The following is a 23114-nucleotide window of genomic DNA, read 5'->3' as shown; positions in this document are numbered from 1 at the left end:
TTTATACAACACTAGGGACACCTGGTGCAGTCTTCTGCTGCTGTAGCCCATCTGCTTCAAGTTTCCATCATCAGTTTTTTATGAGTTGGAATTTCACATACCTTAGTTAGAATACATTTCTGTTTTCTGGAACCCATGTGTCCATTCTGCTCTGACTGCTGCCATAAAGAAGGCATTTCTGTCCAAGCAACTTATGGGCTTCATTTTGCAGAAACATCCAAACCAGTATATTACATGAACAACCATATCCCACTGAAAATCACTTTAACGCTTATTTTAACTCCTTCTGCTGTTCTGGTTGAACTCTAGCAGCCTCCTTAATCACAGCCAAATGCCCAAATGGCATGAGGTAGTGACATGTGAGTCACAGTTGGCATTAACAAGCATAGAAAAGACCAGAAGAGTGGCCATCAGGTGAATGTGAAGTCCCTCTAAAGCATAGCTAATTATGCTCAAGCAGATCATAGATGATACTAGGTTAATTGGTTGGATTTATAAGACCTCCTCAATTATCTTATTGTGGCACAGTAAGGTTTATTTTTCCTCATTAGTGAAGAGGAACCCAGGATTTTTATTTGCTTTCTGGGCACATGTAAAACAGCTTTCACCAAAACACCACAATAATAAAGCCTTAGATTCACATTTTGGATCACCCAGGATTTTCTGTCTCTTTCCCACAGTTTAAAAACACGTGTTTTTAAACTGTGGGATAGGCCTATTTCTAATCACAGCTTCTTCTGATGTATTAAAGGTACAACAATATATGTGCTAGCACAGCCTGTAATTCTGTCAGTATTTTCTGCTATTTTATGTCATTCAAAGGGAAATGAAGAGTCTGCTCTTCCAACAACTCACTAGCTGTTTTGTTCTCAGCTAAAGCCCTCAGTCTTGGAGAAAAAACAGAATAACTGTCCACCCTCCTTTCATAGTTCTTTTTCTCCTCTCCAACCTTCTCTCTTTCTTGTTTTTTTCTCAGATAAGAATAAAGCAACCGGGGGCCCTTAGAGGCATCATCACTTATACTCTCTTTCAGGGTTTACATGTCTGTTTCGGTGCAGGTTATAGACATCGGGGGGAAACATGCAGTTAATACTCACAATAAAAAACCCTAATTGTGTATTTGCCAGTAATTTGCATTTCAGTTACAATGGTACGGACATTTTTACACGTAGATCTCCTTGCCCTGGTAACAATGTAAAAGAAGCTGTCAGTGTGTTAAAAATGGCAGCTGTAACAGTAAATAAAATGGTTTCTTGAAAACAAACAAACGAAAAGAAAGCAGTAGAGTGGGTAATAGCAGGACTAAGCAACATCATTTAAACTTAGAGCAATAAGAGCTTATTGTGCAGTTTTATTGTTAAAGTCTCTAAAGAAGTAAGTGGCAGAAGGATGAAACTGTTTTCTCATACCAAAACGTTCAGGGCTTTAAAAGACAAAAAATAAAAAATAAAAGGCTTTGTAAAGATTTTTTAACTATTTAAAATGATTTAATCCTTAGATATAGAAATAAAAATATCATTGTGGTGATATTATTGGTAAATAATTTGAGAGACAAATGAACATTTCCTTCCATCCTTTCTTTCCAATGTGAGCTTTAACCTTTAGTATCCAGGTCATGTGAGAATTACTGCAGTGACATTGAATGCACTCAACTGTGTAACAGCTGTGTAAGAGCAAATTTAACATTTGACACTGGGAATACAATTATTGTATTTACAAAAATAAATCTTCATGAACCTACAAAAGCATATTATTCAAAAAGTTTAATAAAGGAATATTAAAACAAGCTAAAACTTTGACTGCAGACTATCTTTGATACTTTTCCTTACACCTTTCCTTTGGAACATTGTCAGTCCAAGAAATGTAATGCTAAAATTCTCATTGTAATTTTGGAAATGTTCTGTACATATCAAAGTGCATCTACAGTGCAAACAGGATAAACGGCATCTGATATTGTGAAAAGAACTTTCCCGTAATTTTTACCTTAGCAGGCTTGGGCAAAACCGTCACAGTCCTTTTACCATCAGTCATGCAGGAAAGCTTCTAAACTTCAAACTTCCTAATTCTCCTCTCTGTTCTTGACTATCTGGATGTGTTTAAAGGAATAGTACACCCAAAACATGATTAGCCTTCATTTTCTACTCACCTCCATGCTGAACAACACTCTGGAGTACTTTTTTGATATCTCAAATGCATCTGGAGATCTGGGAGGCTTCTTGCTGTCTGCTGACATTCAAATAATGGAGGTCCATGGCGCCCGAGACAGAAAGGTCCATAAAAGTCCACAAAAACGTGTCAATATTCCTCCATACTGCTCGTCCAATGTAATCCAAGTGTCCTGAGTGGGTAGCATCCAGAATTTACTCGAAACGAAGTCATTTAGAATGTTTTTAGAGCATAAACAGTAGTGTATAGGATTTCCTAATAGCGCCCCCATGCGCGCTCACGATTCTATGGAAGCCGGCAGACCAAACCAGCGCATTCAGCTCGGCAAAGAACTCATGCTCTTCCTCAACACTGAAGTCCTCAGACATTTTTCTTTCGTTGTTTCTTTCTTTGCACAGGTAAACAGCACATTTCTTCTTCTACGCTTGCATTATCGGCAGACCAGACGCTGAATGCACACTTTCTTCCGGTTTGGTCTGCCGGCTTCCGTAGAATCGTGAGCGCGCATGGGGGCGCTATTAGGAAATCCTATACACTACTGTTTATGCTCTAAAAACATTCTAAATGACTTCGTTTCGAGTAAATTCTGGATGCTACCCACTCAGGACACTTGGATTACATTGGACGAGCAGTATGGAGGAATATTGACACGTTTTTGTGGACTTTTATGGACCTTTCTGTCTCGGGCGCCATGGACCTCCATTATTTGAATGTCAGCAGACAGCAAGAAGCCTCCCAGATCTCCAGATGCATTTGAGATATCAAAAAAGTACTCCAGAGTGTTGTTCAGCATGGAGGTGAGTAGAAAATGAAGGCTAATCATGTTTTGGGTGTACTATTCCTTTAATCATGTTTTCCTTCAATGAGCACAGAAAATGGTTATGCTACTTACATTTGTAAGGATCACACTAAGGTGCTGCTTTACCTTCAACCCTTATTGTAAATGGATCTGCACCCAAATTTACAATACAAAATTCAACAATAAATTATTTTACAGGGACTACTGTCATTCCAACTTTTTTCAACCCAAATAATTGAACCATTATACCAGGGGCACACACTACCCAATCAGGTGCAATATTGTTATGAAATAAAACAGTTGTCAGAACATCCTCAGGCGAGGCAATAGCAAGACGTTTCAACAGCTGTAGAAGGTTCAAGAAATATTGACAACAGTTAGTTCACATTTACATAAATCCAGGAGGTTCTGGGATTTTGGTCTGTGGTGTGATGACTTGTAAGCGCATCTTTACAGCCCTTTGGATTAGTTATATGTGTGATTTAATTGATTCTATAAAGTGCCTTGAGATTAAATATGTTAGAAATCGGAGCTATACGGTATCCATAGCATGAATTGAGTTGGAACAGAGGGAGACAAATGAAGCGTTAGCTGAGAAAAAACAACATGGAAATGGCTCAGTGATACTGTGGGGCTCTTTTTCTTCCTCTGGCATTGGAACCCAGTGGTGTGTAGAGAGAGAGAGAGATGGATTCAATCGGTAGTCAGGGAATTTTGGGAGAAAATACATTCTTGTCAAGGAGGAAGCTGAGACTTGAACATCATTGAACCTTCTAATAGGTCAATAACCCCAAACATCTCTCAAAGTCAAGATTCTGGGGAATCTAAGAAAAGCCCATTCTGGTTTTCTGACATGAAACATGTTGAAAGTATATGTTAGGATTTCTGATTATATAAGGAAAGGGCTAAAATTCATCAAGAGGCTGCCAGATGCTAGCCTCGTGAGACCATCCTGATCTCGCGAGCTTTCAAGATTTCACTCGCTAATCAGTCTGGAGACTCTCCGTTGAAGAAAATTTGGAGCCGTTCACCAAACGAATGTCCAATCAGCGTTGGCTTTGAGGCGTGTTGAGGGGTGACGCAACGAGAAGCGCGACAGTTCAGTCTAAAGAACATGGCGGCTTCAGCCGATGAAACTAGTGTTAGCGTGGCTATCGAGCAAGTTTTATCGGAATTACACTGTATTTCTTCACTGAAAGAAGAGCAAAACACTGCTCTGGAGGCTTTTCTCAGAGGAAAATATGTTTTTGCTCTTCTCCCGACTGGTTTCGGCAAGAGCAGCCTGGCTAGTGGTTGTGTTTTCGTCCTCGGTCTGTTAGTACGTCATATGCTTCGTTGATCTGATTGGTTTATTTTGCCCGTCTATCACCAACATAGGCCAATCAGCTAACCAGTATTTTTGCCCCTTCCCAAAATTACTGCAAAGGACGGTTTCCAGAAGGATATGGGGAGCAAATCCATCTGGCGGAGTCAGGTTTAGGGTGGCCATTTCTATAGCACCAAAAAGGAGGACATTGTGTGGCATATCAATAAATTACTAAGGTGTACATAAGAATCGGGTAAAGTTACATTTATAGCACAATTCTTAGTAGTTTAAAGAGGATGCTTGTGTAGCTGAATAGAACAAAATATTAAAGAAATGTAAAAAAGAATTGGTTCCCAGCATTTGTATTTATTTAATACATTGTGGTGTTTAAAAAGTGACCATTTTTTAACACAATTAATTTGCGCAGAACTGCTGCAATTGATCATAAAGCAGTTGTTTGGAAAAGAAGCTCGAGAAAGAGCTAGAGAATAGGACGATGCAAGCTGCAAAAAGTGGCTGGAAAAGAGGAATTCATGACATGGCTGCAGCCTGTCGAGAGTAAAGATGATTTCACCATGTTCTCTATCTATCCATATCTATCTATATATCTATCTATCCATATCTATCTATATATCTATCTATATATCTATATATATATATCTATATATATATAGATATATATATAGATATATATATATATAGATATATATATATATATATATATATATATATATATATATATATATATATATATATATATATATATATATATATATATATATATATATATATCTAAGAATTTTCTTTTAAAGTTGTGAGATTCACTCTAGAATCTCACAACTTCTTCCTGGTCTGTTGAAGCACCAATAGTCTGCATCCAATTATTTAATTAATTGCTCTTAGTTTTTGGGAATATATACAAACTATGCTCTAATTTCTAGATACCGATCTGTTTTTACTATAATTTAATCTGACAAACCGGGTCTTCTCTACATTCTTTTTTCTGTTTGTTGCGATTGCAATAGCGGGTCTTGATCTGGACGGACCGGAGGGGAGCAAAAAATAGCTCAGCTCCGTATTTTGACGGTGAAGGACGGAGAAGACGTACGTGGGCGGTGACGAGCGGAGGATGTGGAACAGCTCTCATTGATTTACATGACAGACAAGTACTCCGTACGTGAGCGGGGCGGAGCGCTGACGGAGTATGTGGAATCTGGGGGTAAAGGAGGACAAATACATGTCCGGCTGGGTGCAGCGCCGGACGCCGGACAGTGCAATGAAAATCCGGACTGTCCGCCCTAAAGCCGGACATCTGGCCACCCTAGTCAGGTTAGCCAGATGCTAGTGTCGGGCTATAAGTTATTTGTGTAGCCAAAGAGTTCGCTAGGTACTATAGATACTTCTCAAAGAATTTACTTTTTGTTTTTATTTATTCTTGTTTAGTGTAAATGCTGCAATAAAGATTCTAATTCTAAACTTACAGTAATTTACAGTATGAATTCATTAGCTCTAAGGTCCAAATCTACATTCATTGACTGAAAAACTCTTGCCCTTTTATCTATTATTTAGCATATCCTCTGAGGTGGAAGTGTGGTACTCAAGGGAGCCACTTTTAGAGCCCATTTACTGACAGGAAGTTCAGTTTGTTATTTGCTTTTTTCAATGCTACACAGGATGTGCTGCTGAAGTTCAACAAGTGCTACTGGCTGACACTTTCTGTAAAGGGATAATGAAAGAGGGTCTTAAATGGTAAGTTCCTGCAGCCATTTATTTATTCAAGATATGAACACCTCTCGCCCTCTGGCATCTGTGTAAAAAACACGAGACCGCAAAAACTCTGGGCATATTTTCTTGCCAAAGACGTTACGCAAGACGAGTAGAAACAAATGAAATAGTTTTCAATGTCATGGCTCAGGAGAATTAAATCGCCTGTTTTATAAATTCTTAAATAATCATGAGGGTATAAACGCTTCTTTGATGTTTATCATTCAAATAACCTCTCTGAGAAGGCTACTGGATGCCAAAGAATTTTCCAGTGTGAGGTCAGGTAGCAGTAATGCAGCTCAGTGCTGAGTATACACAGTTTTTCCCTGTGGTTTGCTTATTTGGCCTCAGTTTGCTTTTATATGACCTAAAAAGGATTTTCAGTGCTTGCTGCTGTTTGGAAACTAGCCTTTATCTTTCACCCCTCCTGGGGTTGGTCTTTTGTAAAATGCAGTCAAAAGTCCTCATGGTAGATTTGGAAACGAGCCTAACAAATGAGGGAGTTGGGAAGGAAATGACTACAGGTAATATTTAACGTATTTAAATCCTACATGTCTCAAAACTAAACAAACCCCAAATAGAAGTCTTTGAGATGTGTAAAAGTGTTTTGCACACATAATGTCCCATATATCCGGTACAGTTCAACCTATAGACTTTTGAAGGTATATGTTACTTTGTTGAAGCTGGAAAATTTGTTTTAGAGCTAAATTCACCACATTGAAGTGGACAAACTTGTAGAGGGCAGTAGATATCACTGCTCCAATAGGCAATAAAAATCTTACAAACCTACATACTGAAACAGTGCAATTTGAACATTTAAACCAGTCGTCCAGACTAGTGGGTTTTTGAGAATGCAATTTCAAGATTAATGAAGCAAAATCAACTCAATTAAAAATTAAGAGATTAAACTGTCCAACATTTCTCAATAAAGAATAAAATCTCTACTAGATATTTGAATAAAGGTATCTGTTTTATTTTTTTGCCAAATAACATATACCTTATTTGGCAAAAATTAAAAACATTAATGACAGGCTAAGATTAACTGGAACCCATTACAAATTCTTAGCCTTTGATGCCACATTTCCCTACCCTAAGATGACAAAGTCATGAATGCATTTAGGAAAGCAACTTCAAATTCAGGGTGTTTACTTTTGGGTACAGTTTAAATCCATTCAACTCCAGGAAAGTTTTTGAAGACTTAAAAGTGTAGTGCAAAGTGGGATGGTATGCCAAGTTCAGGGCATATATTAGTCCCATGAGCAGCAAGCAGGCTTTTGCAGTACTGTTGCACCCTGCCAAAATGACTTTCGTCGGGACTACCACTTGCTTTTTCTGAGATCCTGTAACGTCTGGACTCGGAGCAGAATCAGTGCTGCAGTGCGCCGTGTGTGCGTTTCAAAGCATAACATTTTTATAGTAAAGTTTATGTAGTATTTTTAGGTTTATGTACATACTGCTATTAAAAATATAAATAGATTTCTTAGATCTAGAATTCCTTAAACAGGAAATCTAAGTAAAACTTATTCTTTCCCCAAAATCCATGTATTACATTAAAAAAATGTTTTATTTTATTTCAGAAACTCAAATTTTTACTGAAGCTTAAAAATACAGAGTAGAAATTATGACGAATACTCTACTTTTTTTAGTGAAGAGACAGTTTGAAGGTTTTTCAGAACTTTTTAAAAATAAAGTGCAAAAACACAAACTCAGTTAAAGATATAGGGTAAAATCATCGTATTCGATTTCTATTCAATCAATTTCTATGTGGAAAAGGTTACCCAGCTTTTTCTAAGTACAGTAAATGGTACTCCTTCAGCATATTCTTCCATTAAGAGTGACTGTACATGAATGAGGATGGCCTGGGAAAGTTTGAAAAAGCACAAGACCTTTTGGATTTAGTAATAATTAACCCTGCTACATGATACAAGCCAATGAATTACAGAAGGAAGCTGGGAAGAAAATAAAGGATGTTACTCTGTCAAATATTTACAGCCCTGGAAATCACTTTTCCATGACAATTATTGCTCAAAAAGAGGAACATACTGGAAGTTAAGGACTTAGTTCAGGTCTTTATACCCACTGCAGTCCTTTTTATCAAGCACAGTAATCACACTCAGCAAACAAACCTTATATAAATTTAAAGTATTGTGTAAGACTGTCAAAGTTAAATTACATTGGACAATCTGAGAACAGCTTTACAGCAGCTTGCTGCCTAGCTGGGGTGAGGGGAAAGGCTGTTATATAAGTCAGCCTAAAAACAGTTTCTGAGGAATTCAGAGTGGGATCAGTGCATCTGGACACAGAAATGACTGAGTCGATCAGAGGGAGACTCCCGCAGTGATCTCAGTATAAAGGTATTTTGGGTCATGTCAACAACCAAAACGACCTCTAAATGTTTTACCCGGACTTCATCTAATCTGGCTAATGTGTTGAATTTAGCTAAGAGCAGCAGCTCTCCTTATAAGAGCAGGCAGTCAAATCCAACTCTGTCAGAGTGCTAAAGTATTCATCTAGAAATTAGTACCCTTCTAGCTCATAATATTACTCAGCCGAAGTTTTAACAGCTAGAAAGAAAGAAAGAAAGAAAGAAAGAAAGAGTTGAGTTTAAAATTGCCTTTATTACACAATCCAGCAATCAATAAAACAAAACAAAGTTAATAAAATAAAAACATCAAAAAGCAAAAACTGAATATTCTTCATCTACTGAACATAGAGCACCATTAACGCCCCACTTACTTACAAAAACATCTATACTCTTTGTCAACCTAAAAAAATGAACTTCTACTTGAACACGAGCAAAGACCAGTCTCTTAAATAACACACAAGCATCTTCCGTTTGATGACCATTAATTTTGTTCTTTCTTGATATCCATATTGCTAGTTTTGCCATTCCAGAAATGAAATTGCAAAGCACATGAACAGATCTCTTCTTTTCATAATACCGTGGACCATAAATAAAAATATAGCTGGAAGACTGAACACCAAAACCACTAAACAAACGATCCAAAAGAACAAAAAGAGGATTAAATCTTAAACATTCAACAAAAATATGATGCAACGTTTCCTCCTGTAAACAAAAAGGACAGTTAACACTAGCGCCAGGATTAAGGTGTGCCAGATACCTGTTTGTAGCTATTGCCCCATGTACAATCCTCTACTGGAGGTCACCCATCCGTTTTTCAATCAGGGGTTTGTACAGGGACCGCCAACAGCCTCTTGGGGTAGAGCTGGTGCCAAAAAAATCAGTCCACCTCGACACCCTTACCTCTGCGAGAGAGTGTAAGTTCAGAACCTTCACACAAATAATGTACAAGGCCTTCTTCCCCAAGCCTTTAAAATGACCTAGGGGTGAAACATGTAAGGACAACAGCTTTTCTGGTTCATCACGCCATTGATCCACTGCAAGAGAGACACTAATTGAGGGAAACGCATATTCTTACTCATCATCCCATTGGTTAAAACGACTATTATCAGCAGCAAATGCTCTGACATAGTCTAGCAGAGAAGCACAGGCTTCTTCTTTCATCCTTAACACAAGCCTGTTGGATCACACATCAGGACGCTCAGTTAGGTTGGACACAGATAACTTCATCAGATGACCCAGCTTCACACATCCGGCTTCTCTCATCTTAGATCTTAAAGTACCAGATGACAAAAGCTGTGATGAGATGAAATTGTTTTCAAACAGAGGTTCTCTCCAAACAGTGCTGAAGACCCTTTACATTGTTCTGATTTCTAACAAAAATGTTTATATCATCAGCATAAGCAGAGACCACTAAACCTGAATGATTTGGGATACCATGAGGAATAACACCAGCTTAAGCAGAGCGCAGTTTGTGTAAAAGGGGTTCAATTGCAATAGAGTACAGTTGTCCGGAAATAGGACACCCTTGTCTAATACCTCTCTGACCTTTAACAGGACAACTTATTCCTCCCCCAATTTTAACAACACAAACCACTTCATTATACAATAACCCCAATAAAGAAATAAATTTATCACCAAAACCAAAAGCCCTCAGTGTAGAAAACAGAAAACAATGATCAACCCTGTCAAAAGCTTTTTCCTGGCCCAAGGAAATAATTCCAACATCAATACCATATAGTTTACAGATATCAATCAGGTCTCTCAAAAGAAAAAGATTATCGATAATAGATCTTTCAGGTACACGGTATGATTGATCTTTGTGTAAAAAGGATGTTCTTCAGCCTATTTGAAAGTACTTTAGAAAATAATTTATAATCTACACAGAGGAGGGCAACTGGTCTCCAGTTTTTCAACAAAGTCAGGTCTCCTTTTTTTGGAAGTAAGGAGAGAACAGCTTGTCGGCGGGATGATGGCAAGATGCCTGACGAGGAGCACTCCTGAAGAACCTCCCACAAGTCCTCTCCTAAAAGTCTCCAAAAATGTTTATAAAAGTCTGCAGGTAAACCATCTAGAGCTGGGGTCTTTCCAGAAGCCATTTGTCCAACAGCAGCAGTCAGCTCTTCCAATGATACTCCAGTATCCAAAATCGCCCAATCTGCAGCAGAAAGTTGAGGAAGCTACAGTCCTGCCGTCTGAAAAGATCACTATAAAAGGCCACAGCCTGCTCCTTCATGGTGTTAGGATCAGTGGTCAGAGTTCCATCTGGAAGCCGAAGGTCAATCAGCTGTTTCGTTTGACTGAAATTCCTCTCTAGGTTGAAAAAGAAGGATGTAGGTGCATTCATGTCTTTAATATTAACAAACCTAGACCAGACTAATGCCCCTTCATCCTGTTCATATAAAAAACGACTTAACTGATCTTTCTTTTGTTTAAGCTGATCATTATTTTTAACATCTGTGAGCATGTCATTTCGAATAGTGTTATTTGATTTCTAAATTCTGAATCACATTTTTTTATTTTAGTTGTAGAATGACTTGTGTATTGTTGACAGAATACTCTAATCTGAGCCTTACCAACTTCCCACCACTCAGTTAAAGAGGTAAAATCTGACTTCCTTTCTTTCCATAACTGCCAAAAATTACTAAAACTTTGACAGAAAGACGTGTTTTGAAGCAGTTTAATACTGAAATGCCAGTAAGATTTACTTCTAATAGTGGATGAAAGACACAAATGCATATAGACTAGATGATGGTCAGAAAAACCAACTGGACAAATTAGGCAGTTGGACAGTGTATTTCTATGAAAATCAGAGATATAAAATCTATCAAAACTAGCCCCACTAACAGTTCCATCCTTAATTTTTACCCATGTGTACTGTTTATCTTGAGGGTGTTTATTCCTCCAAGCATCAACTAAATTCAGCTCTGAAATCAGCTGAACCAACTTAAAAGAAGATGGAAGATGAGGTTCTTCACCTGTTCTATCTGTAGTGAAGTTAGTAGAACAGTTCCAATCCCCGCCCATCACAACACACTCATTTTGATTAGACTGCTGCAAATAACTGTGCATTTTCTCAAAAGTCTCAATCCTGTATACCCCTGGGTTTGGTGCATAAACATTAATAAAACAAAAACAAAAGCTTTCTATTTCTGCTCTAATCACCAGGACCCTGCCTGACACTAACTCAGTTTGTGATTTGATGTTAGCAATCAATCCTGGTGAAAATAAAATAGCTAAACCAGCAGATGACCTGGTCCCATGAGATAAAAAATAATTCCCTTTCCAATTGATACCCCATTCTATCTCGTTTTCACGATCGGTATGTGTCTCCTGTAAAAACAAAACATCTAGCTTCTTTTGAATGATCATCTCCAAACTAACTGTTTTTTTATATGGATCCCTCCACCCATTGATGTTTAAAGATCCCACCCTGATATTATGCTTGGAGGTGAAAACAAACGGAGGACACACAAAGACAGCAAAGAAAAGACCACTCAGTGTTCTATTATCATAACCTTACTTCTGGAATTTTAAACGTTTTGACCCTTGTCCTTTGTTTACTAATAACTGTCTCTGGAAGTTTTTCATATGCTTTTTTAAACAGAATTGTTTCTTTTCATCAAGCATTTCGAAGCCAACTGTTTTCTGTACCATCCGTGCACTCTTGATACATTTTTCAACATCAGGAAAGTAATCTGTAACTTTCACATGTTTTCCAATAGTTTCATCAAGTTTCATCTAAAGTATACAAGTCACCACTGTATGATTGGGAATCTGCGATTGGAATGGTGTCTGATTTGCTGTCATACTCCATATCATATAATCCACCTGTGGAGCGTCAGGCGCAGGCTGGGACGCCCCTCATCTGGGGGCAGCAACACTGACTCAGCAGCAACGCAGACAGAATTAGCTGTCTGATCTGTTTCTTTCACAAGATGACTTTAGTTAGAAGACTCTTTCAGAACATTATTTCCAGGTTTCTCTATTTCATCCCTCATAGGCTGTCTATTAATAGCGCTGCTTCCCTCTTCAGCATCAGAGACAGTTAGCGGGGAAGACGCCCCTTCCTCCGCAGCCGGAGGAGAACCAGCATTCAGTAAAGCTCCACCGGTTGGATCTGTTTCAGCCTGCTCTGTCGGGTGGGAATTTCTAAATGACTTTCCTATATGTGTTCCAAAATAATTAAACAGATTTTTTTCTTCAGAATAATTAACCTTATTCCTCAAAAATCCTTAACATTCACACTTTCACCATCTCATTTTTGTTGTTTTTCTTCTGCTCACCAATAAAGCACCTGTATAGATAGAGCTTTTTCAAGTCGAAAGGACTTGACCAAAGCACTTTACACTACATTCAGTAATTCACCCATTCACACACACTGATGGTGGCAAGCTACATTGTGGCCACAGCTGTCCTGGGGTTCACTGACAGAAGCGAGACTGGAGCCACTATTCTCTCCAACCACCATCAGCAGGCAATGCCGGTGACAAGGACACAACGGCACTGAGACCTGGAGACAGGGCTTGAATCGACAATACTCTGGTTGAAGAGCAAACAGCTTAATCCAACGCCACTGTTGTCACCATCATTGCATTATAATGTTGAATAATACAACATTATTCAATTGTATAACATTTAAAAAGCACCTGCATTTTCCCTGAACTCCTGTGTCATGAAATGAAAATGTTAAAAAGTTGTTATAAAAAGAGAGAGGCTGGACTACAGATAACATGAAGATACTATTGTGATACTTTTAATTTTTTTCCATTTTGGATGTTATCGTAAAAAAAATGTCATATTTCCTTCAGGTAAATTTACCACACCCAAATACATGAATGCAAAATATGTTTGACTAAATACTGGACATGTAGTTTTGTCAGACCTCACCCAAACTCCTACTGTCAATCCCCCCAAATCTGACACCGATCTAGAAACCCAGAGCCTGATAATGCTGACTAACCCTGAAGCGGAAAGCACTGTCTCCTGGCTGCAGACTCAACAGCCAAACAGCAGTCCAGAACAAGCCTGACCATGCCAGATGTAAAACAGAGACAATTCAAAAAAGTAAAGGATAATACAGAGATTATCCAAGTGTCTCTACTGGAAATAATAAAAGATTTACTGTGCATCTTTGGAGGGTTTATTTATACAGTAAATATTGTTAAGAGATTGAGTCTGTTAAGGATTACGTAATACCGTGACGCTTTGGGAGTTAGAAAAGCTACATGATGATGTAATATCATAAAAGTTCATTCTTCATTCCTTAGATAATCAGATGATACTATAATCCCTGAGGCTTTAGACACAGTGAACGTGATGTAATCCAAAAACACAGCAACAGCCTTAGCAGCTGTAAAAATAATTATGTGAACTTTCTTTAGAAGTAATGTTTTTAAAGATTATCTCTAACTGGATTAGAATCATATTATGTTTTTATTAGATTTTTTATGTTATATGCATCTGGGTTCATAGTGAAGGATGAATAAACCTAGATATATAAATTCAACATCCAATCCCTTATTCCACCTTAATAAAGCCTTTATGCTTTCAGAGCAGAGTCTGAGCCAAAAAGCCATTTCCGTGAGCAGCAGCAGCAACAGCACTGGGAAAACTCATGACATCTGTTTTCTTGCCAAGTTTCTGTTGGAAAGAAGGAGAGGTTGAGGGTTGATGGGAGCATGTTTAGAAAGTGTTGAGATAAGCAAAGATATAATTATGCTAGCAGCTAATTAAAATGCATCTGCTTTCCAATTTATGTAGTAGATAATGAAAAGGCAATGAACCATGTTTCTAGAGGGAATTGCAGTGATGACACTACTGTCATAATGGTTTATCATGTCAGAGTATGGACAACTTGGAGTTGTTCTCTTCAGTTTAAGGATGTGTTTGTCTCAGATACATTGTCTGAGTTGTTGTTCAATAGGCTTGTTTAAGTTGTTGAATAGGCTCTGATAGGACCTCAACGCTTGATTTCCTTCAATCATTTTGATCAATAGAACATAGTAATAATAAAAATAATAATATGTTGGAAAATTATAAGAATACAGTCATATAATAACAAAATAAAATCATAACATTGAATCTACACAAATAGTGTTAAAGGAGAATTCCGGTTTTTAACACTTTTAGCCCATTTTCAAACTTTTGACAATTGGTCCTGTCTCTGCTTTTTGGCTCATGCAGAATCCCCCCCTGGCTGCTTCAGAATGGCTTCCATTGTGCATGTCCGATAATGTCCTTAAAACAACCTTAAACGTTCTTTTTTTAAAATATGCTACTCACCGGGTCGTCAGCGCTGTTCAATGACGTTCCAAAAAAAGTTTCGTAAAGAAAAAACGTTCCTGTAGTGTTTTATTTAGCATTTTGTAAATCCCATTGAGTTCTGTTGGAATAGTCAATATCCCTCCGCCACCGGAAACGGAAATGGGGCCTGTTTACACTTAGTTGTAGTCTTTTCGCAAGGCCCAAGTGTTTATGCTTCACTCTGTGTACTCCGACGTCGAGGTGCTAACGTCTCTGTTTTTAAAAAACTCTGTTTTTAAAAAACTCTGAAAATGGAATACGAAAGGTGGATTCTTGAGGAGGACATATTGTACTTTGAGTTTGACGGTAGAGGATACCGTCGCCAACTAGTGGTCGGGAGTGTGCAACGCTTCAGATTCGAACGGGAAGCGGAAGTTTATAAGCGGTTGTGATGTATCGGAAAAAATAGTTCTGGGATTTGCAAAATGCTAAATAAAACAAGACAGGAACGGTTTTTCTTCACGAAACTTTTTTTGGAACGTCATTGAACAGCGCTGACGACCCGGTGAGTAGCATATTTTAAAAAAAGAATGTTTAAGGTTTTTTTAAGAACATTATCGGACATGCACAATGGAAGCCATTCTGAAGCAGCCAGGGGGGGATTCTGCATGAGCCAAAAAGCAGAGACAGGACCAATTGTCAAAATTTTGGTGTCGATCATTCGATTTCATCCTGGACACTACAGAAAATGGGCTAAAAGTGTTAAAAACCGGAATTCTCCTTTAATATCGCTAAATCTATATTTTTACAAAAATGAAACAATAGCATATTACAAGAAAATAAATGGCCTACTTTATGTAAACTCTTCCCCTGAATTAAAACGCTTGGCTCAGGCTGCAGATTGGATAAGCTTGGTCAATAAGTCTATCAAAGCTTTTGTCTTTTTGAAACCAACTTTTCTGTCTCTTAATATTGACATTGATATCAAAAGTATTAAAAAATAAAACTACTATAAATTCAACTTATGATTCACTGTTTAACCTATACATTGATTGCATTTAATTTTGCTTAATTAGCATTATTCTAAGTAATGTGTGATATATTATATAATCAGTGTTGGGCATGTTACTTTGAAAAAGTAATTAGTTATAGTTACTAGTTACTTCTCCCAAAAAGTAACTGAGTTACTAACTGAGTTACTCCACAATAAAAGTAACTAGTTACTAGTAAAAGTAACTATTGCGTTACTTTTGCGTTTCTCGCCCCCGTAACCCTCACCACCCAGCCCCCACCTTCTTGCGGTGTGTTTCCAAAGCCAGCTGAATAGAGCGGACGACAAAGACAAGAACCTGCAGAGAGTTTTGCATTTATTGCAACTCAATGTAAATGACATCAGGGGGGAACGTGATGTGAAGTTTTTTAACAGGGCATTCAGATCTGGTGAAATTGATAACTGGGTATGTCTAACTCTGAAATCCTGTGTGTTTGGGTTGTTATAGATACTGCAACATCTATCTATCATCTATCTATTTAGATGTATACTCTGTTTGTGACATAAAATAAGGATCTCCATCCCTGCCACAAAGGCCAAATAATGTTTAAAATAAAAAATACAGTAGGTTGAAAAGGCAGAGTATCCATCCATCCATCCATCCAGATTTCTCCCTTTCTCCATATAGGCTATCATTTCTGGCTGTTGTCAGGTTAATCATTTGATCGTTCACGCTCTCCATAGTTCTCCTGTGGCACGAGCACAGGGCGACTGTTGCGCGCCTTTAGCAAGCATGCGCGTTTCCTGTCGCTTGCGCGGTGACTCGTGCCGCCTGCGTTGTGCGGAGATGCAGAGGAAACCGTATCTGATGGGGAAACGCAGCTCGACGTAACACCGGTATTTCCATCAGGAAAACGCTGTTTTGCTGCTGGAGTCATCCTCACTCTCCATCTCTCTGTGTGTGCCGTACGTTAACACCCGCCAGCAGAAACACCCACCTACCCAACTGACAGACGGAATCTCACTATACATCAGCCATTCTCATCCTCCCCTCTCTCATGACAAGGCGCGCACCTGTGGATGACCTAAAAAAATTATCTTTAATATCTCTTAAACAAAAGTAGCACAAACAGTATTTTTTTCTGCACAAATCTGCACTAACGTTGCACTAACCATTCAGTCTATTTGCAGAGTTTTTTGACGTGGGTGGGGTGTCAGCTTCACGCAGCTGCGCACGAGTCCTATCATGAAAAAAGGTTCATTGTGCGACCTGAGTAACGTGCAGTAACGGGTGTCTGCAATGGAAACTGCGTTATAGTTACAGTCAAAGTAATTACTGTAGTTAGATTACTCGTTACTAAAACAAGGTAACGGCGTTAGTAACGCCGTTACTTTCAACGCCGTTAGTCCCATCACTGTATATAATAAATATGTTGCGCATTATATTAACATAAAACACAACTTAATGAGCTCTATCTAATTTCTTTGAAACTGACTCACCCTGCAGAGACAAGCCATATCTTGTATGAGCTACATACACACATACTGTAATTAGATCAGTTTCAGTTTGCAGAATACTTTCTTGTTTGCCCATCTTTAAAAAACAGTGGTTACAGGTTTCGGGTGACAAGCTGCCCTTAAGGAATCAGAGTTGATGTACAAAAACATTCCATTATCAAGGCTAAAGATGGTTACACTGTAGTTTTCTATTCTGCTTATCTTTATTCAGTAAACTGTTTTTCAAAGGTTAGAATAACAACAAAGCTGCCATCACACTATGTCTTCTTTTTGCACATAAATAGTTTTATCCAGAAGTGTTTTATGACTGACTTCTAGTACAAGACAGAATCCTTCAGCTACAGAATACTCATGGAGCTTATTGAGCCTTTTCTAGCATGGTTTGATAACAATCCTCTGATCCTACAAGTTAACAAAACAGAAGACAATTCTAGATTTCAGAAGAAAAAATCAGATCATACACTATTAGGGTCTTCCATCCATCCATCCATCCATCCATCCATCCACCCATCCATCCATCCATCCATCCACCCATCCATCCATCCATCCATCCATCCATCCATCCATCCACCCATCCATCCATCCATCCATCCATCCATCCATCCATCCATCCATCCATCCATCCATCCATCCATCCATCCATCCATCCATCCATCTTCTTCATCAGGGTCGCAGGGGCACCGGTGCCTATCTTCGGCAGTCTATGGGCGGGAGGCGTGGTACATCCTTGACAGGTTGCCAGTCTGTTCTAGGGCAACACAAAGACATACAACCAAGCTTAGGTCTTTTAGTTTTTGCAGTAAGATGCTAGATATATTCAATATGATCTGTTGTATAGAGTTTGATCTCTTCTGCATAGAAGCTCAAAGCATGGATAAAGAGGGGCGACTGTTCTAGGAACTCCTGTACAATTTTTTTTGATTATTTTAGATAGAAGAATTCCTCATTAAATAGAAAGGATTATGGACAACCAAAAGCACCCTGTTCATCAGGCTGCAATAGAGGGTTTATAGTCAGATTTTCCAGACCCACTGTAACACAGACTTCTACAGAGATCTTTCTTTTTGTACAATTCAGTGACAAAAAACCCAATGTTATGAATTACAACCACATTTTACTTCATTTGGGAATAATTAAGAATTACTTAAAATTAATTAAATTACATGCGACGGTAATGTAGTTGCTTAAGCATCACAGATTAATATCAAGTAAAGGTAAACTATATATAGTTTATATATATATATATATATATATATATATATATATATATATATATTACCATCTGATGTATGTATCAGGTATATCTTTTCTAAATCTTCTTTTATGTTAGTTTGTTGGAAAATAACACAAAGAAACCAATCCTGAAGCTGTGCTTTTATTTTTTATATGTATATTTTTTTTTGTTTTGTTTTGTTTGGTTTTGCTTGTGTTTACTTCCTGGATAACGATGCCCGACTTTGGTTTATCTGCCCAAAAAGGAAACTCTAACCTTGATAATGCAACACAAATTTTTGTTTATTCAGAAAGGTCAAACATGAGATCATCTCCTCCCATTCGAACAACACAAAAGTAATTATCCTGGTATACGTTTGTGGTCCTGTCACAGCCCACAGCTACTTATCATGCTGCATTCATAGACTGACTGTTCTTGTCTCTTAGACTAATGAAGGTAATTCTTACGAGGCCATAAATCTGTCAGGTTTGTTTGCATGTCCAGTGTAACTAAATGAATTCTTCTTAGATTATGAAGGACTAAGTTCACGTAATAAGAAGGGGATTCTGTGTCTTCTCAGGCTGGAAAACGAACAGTAACAGCATTTTAGTCAATAGAACTTTTGAACGTTCTCTCATTGGATTAGAGCCGAAACATTCAGAGCTTTCCCCTTGAAAAATTAATAGTGCTAATTTATTTTCACCCCATAAATCAAGTCATACAAAGATGGGATTGTATCCCTAGAAACTCTAATTCCAAGAGTAAAAGAGAAATATTCAGAAGTGTTTGTCTGACTCATTTTGCCCTAAACTCGCTGTGAATGGATTCACAGAGCACGTCTTTCTTGGTTCATTTAGAGAACAGCCAAGCTAAGCTTGCCTGAAGGGGATTATGAGGTCTTGTGAATTTGTAAAGCCCCTCAATTTAAGCTGCAGGCTTCTGATCCTACTATCTGTATGATGGGAAATCTACAAGGTGATTTAGCCAGGAATTCAACTAATATCAAATCAAAATAGGTCAGCCGTGGCTATGGCTGTTGAGAAAACTCTTAATCATGTCACTGACTACGCATCACACTGATAACACCATACATATTTAATCCTTTGAATTTCCATATCAATGTTTTTTTTACACCATGTGCTTTCTCCCACACTATACACACATACTTTTAGGAATGGAAAGGTTATGAAAGCTGTACAGAATGAAATTTCGTTTTGTAAACACTACACCATACAAAATGACAATAAAAGTTGTCTATTTCCAGGCATTTACACAGACATTTTTGGGTACAGGTACTACATCCACTCCTTCCCAAATTTAAAATAAAAAAGAAACCATGAAGGATATTTACTAACATTCATTTAGAATTATTTTATACAATCAATGCAAATCAAATCAAACAATCTCACTCAATTTAACCGATTAGATGGCTAAACAAATACCCGTTTAAACCAGACGGAACACTGTCATATTCTGTAAACTTGTTGGTAAACAAAGAAAATAAATATTTATTAGAGTTAAACATTAGTGAAATTGTAATCCATTACCAAAATATTAAGTAACAAAAGTTATACATAAAAAAGAAATGGTGAACAGTTGAAGGGCAAATGCTGAATTGAAAAGAGCTTCTCGACTAGAGGTGACTTCATTTTTGTTTCTGTTATCAAAACTTTTGGGGGAGAGATTCTTGACATTCTGCAAACTGTTTGTGTTTATGCTCTGTTCACCCTTTGGCCTTTCAGACCTGGGGTCCGTCTCACAAAGGCGGTTTACTTAAATCTCTGGGTTTTCTAAACCTGAAATCAGGGAAACTTTCTGTTTCACAAATAGAGTTTTCTCAACCACTGAATCAGTCGCCATAGTAATATTCTCCCCAGAGCTAACATGGTTGGGAGCAGGTTTTCTTCAGTAAACTTGGAGTGTCCTCTGTATCTGCTCTCCCTACAGCCAATAACACTGATTTATGTTCTGATTTAGTACAATTTCATATTTTATGCATAAAAAAATCATTCACTAGGTCCATTAGACAGATTAACTTTTAAAACAAACATTGCATGTCTGTTTGATGAGGATCTTGTTAAAGAATGATCAGCACTTTTTCACAGAGAAGTATTAATTTGTTTTTAGTTTGTTTAATATGAGCGACATCTGGATCAATTTATTTTTGTTGGGAGCTGGAGTAGTACCACCTTCCTCTAGCAGAGTCCGCCGTAGATCCTCCTGAGCCTAGCCTCCTGCACAGCTGAGGCTCATTCCTTCATCAGAGGGTCCACACTATAAAAGCTGTCTTCAGACCTTGCCTCAATGTCGCAGTGTTGAATTCAGTTGGTTAGCACTTAAGCCAAGACCCTTCTGAGCACTTTGTTGACTTTGAATCCAGACTGGATTCTAACCCTTTTGTCTCTACTTTCAGGAAACCTGTTTTTCTCCTGTGAAGCTCTGGAAGAGCTTAACCTGCCGAGTCTGCCCTCTGAGCCAAACCAGAAGACTCCTCTCTGGATTTCCATGCAGCTCTGGACCAAGAGCTGGAAACTCAAAACCAAGGTCTGCCCTCTCTCGAAGTAAGACGCTGAAGCAGCAAACGGACTCTGCTGAACAAACATTCTCTGGACCCAACAGTTCTCCTCCCAAAGCTTTAACCAAGAACCCTCAAGGTACAAACCTGAAACACTCAAAGTCAAACTCTTCTGATGCAACGCTAACTGAACTGTCTCCCACGCAGACTCCAGTGAACCTGCCCCCCATGCCTGAACCAGTACCAGTGTAATTTCCATGATCTTGTGAAACAATAAACATTGTGTAACCTTTACTTCAGTTTCCGTTTCGTGGGTTCTGCATACTTGGGTCCCTCTTGAGAACCCATCATGACAGAACACTGCGACCAACCGACTAACCCAGCGGAACCACTCTGGAGGATTCTGAATGATCAACGGGCCCAGATTCAGAGCCTTGGAACCTCCCTCCGTGAGAGCCACGAAGAACTGGCTAGGAGATTTGAGAGCGCCATTCGTGATGTTCACGACCGGCTTGTGGACAAATTCGTTCATGAGCTTAACACTCGGTTTGATGTGTTTTTGCAGGAGTTTTCCAGACAAACAACTCCTAGAGCGGAGCCCGTTCAACTTCCGTTTCCGGAACCAGAGCCTGTCACGTCACTTCCGGAATTCCGTCCGTCTCTCCCAGAGAAATTTTCAGGTATCCCTAGCAAATGTAAGGGATTTTTGTTTCAATGCCGACTTATTTTTCAGAACTCTCCTGGCAGTTTCCCAACTGAACAAAAGAAAATAACGTTTATTTTGTCCCAACTAACTGGACGTGCCCTAGAGTGGGCGGAGGCAAGGTTTGCCTCTGAAGACAGCCTCAGATGTGATTTTTCCGATTTTGTTTCATAGTTTTCCCAAGTGTTTAACCATGATTCTGACCAAACAATTGACTCTCGTGCTCTGTTGAATCTTAGACAGGGAAATTCCTCTGTAGCAGATTTTTCCATTGACTTCCGGGTTAAAGCTGCAGCCTCAGGCTGGAATGAGTGTGCACTTAAGAGTGCTTTTTTCAAGGCTTTAAACGAAAACATTAAAGATGAACTCGCCACACTCGAGGTACCTGAGACTCTGGAGGAACTCATCAGGTTGACAATTAGTTTGGACAACCGTCTTCGAACCAGATCCAAGTCAAAGATTAAGAGTCATGTTTTTCCAGTTTCTGTTTCTACGGCTAAGAGAAGGGACACCTCTTCCTTTGTTTCTCCCGAAGAGGAGTTCAGAGCTGAGAGCCGTGCCCAGCCTGAATCTGATCCCGTGTCTAAAACTCATTTTGTTCCACCAGCTTTTGAATCAACTGAGGGGGAGCGTATTGCAGATTGGTCACACTAGGCTCACACCCGATGAGAGGAAGAGAAGGTTTAAGGAGAAACTTTGCTTTTATTGTGGAATACCTGGGCACTTTGTTTCATCCTGTCCAGCAAAGAATAGGATTTGGAGCTCGTCTGCGGTTATGGGGAGTCTGGTGAAGCATCAACTAAATAGAAAGTCTTCTCGTCTACTTTTACCTGCTACTCTGTTCTGTTCTGTTCAGACTCTCACTCTGTCAGCCTTCATAGACTCTGGTTGTGAGAGAAACCTTATTGACTCAAATCTAGTTCAACAGCTAAACATTGAGACCACCCCTCTGAGGAAGCCACTTAAAGTCTCAGCCATTGATGGAAGGAGTCTACACCAAGTTAACCATGAGACTCAGCCTCTTCAGCTTCAAGTTTCTGGTAGTCATCGAGAGACCTTAACCTTTCTTGTTTTCCCATCAGCCTGTTCTCCCTTGGTTCTGGGATATGAGTGGTTGGAGCGACACAACCCTCATATTAATTGGACATATAGACACGTTGAATCGTGGTCTCCCTCCTGCCATGCCTCCAGTCAGTCAACCAGTCCCTGCTCCGCCGAACCTTCTGGAGTCCCTCTACGGCCGATCCGAGCATCCAGGAGCCCACGGTGGGCGCCCCAGGACACCTCGGAGGCAGCACTGGAGTCGTCGTGGGCGGCTCTCTCCATGCTGCGGCCAGAGCTGCAGTCAGCGGTCCTCTCTGAGTCAGCTCCAGTGCCCCGCCCTGCACCTATTTCTGAGCTGCTACCGGTGGTCTCCCGGTAAAATATCAGAGACTTTCTTTGTTGTCGTCCACCTTTAGTGGATTGTTTTTTGTTCTGAGACTCAGTTTTTGTTTTTTTTTTTCTTTTTCCCTCCGCCCACCCTGGGTGG

The sequence above is a fragment of the Cyprinodon tularosa genome, unplaced genomic scaffold (genome assembly GCF_016077235.1).
Source record: "Cyprinodon tularosa strain WSP-4 unplaced genomic scaffold, ASM1607723v1 ctg731, whole genome shotgun sequence".
NCBI classification, from domain to species: domain Eukaryota; kingdom Metazoa; phylum Chordata; class Actinopteri; order Cyprinodontiformes; family Cyprinodontidae; genus Cyprinodon; species Cyprinodon tularosa.
Note: the sequence above shows the minus strand (reverse complement) of the source record.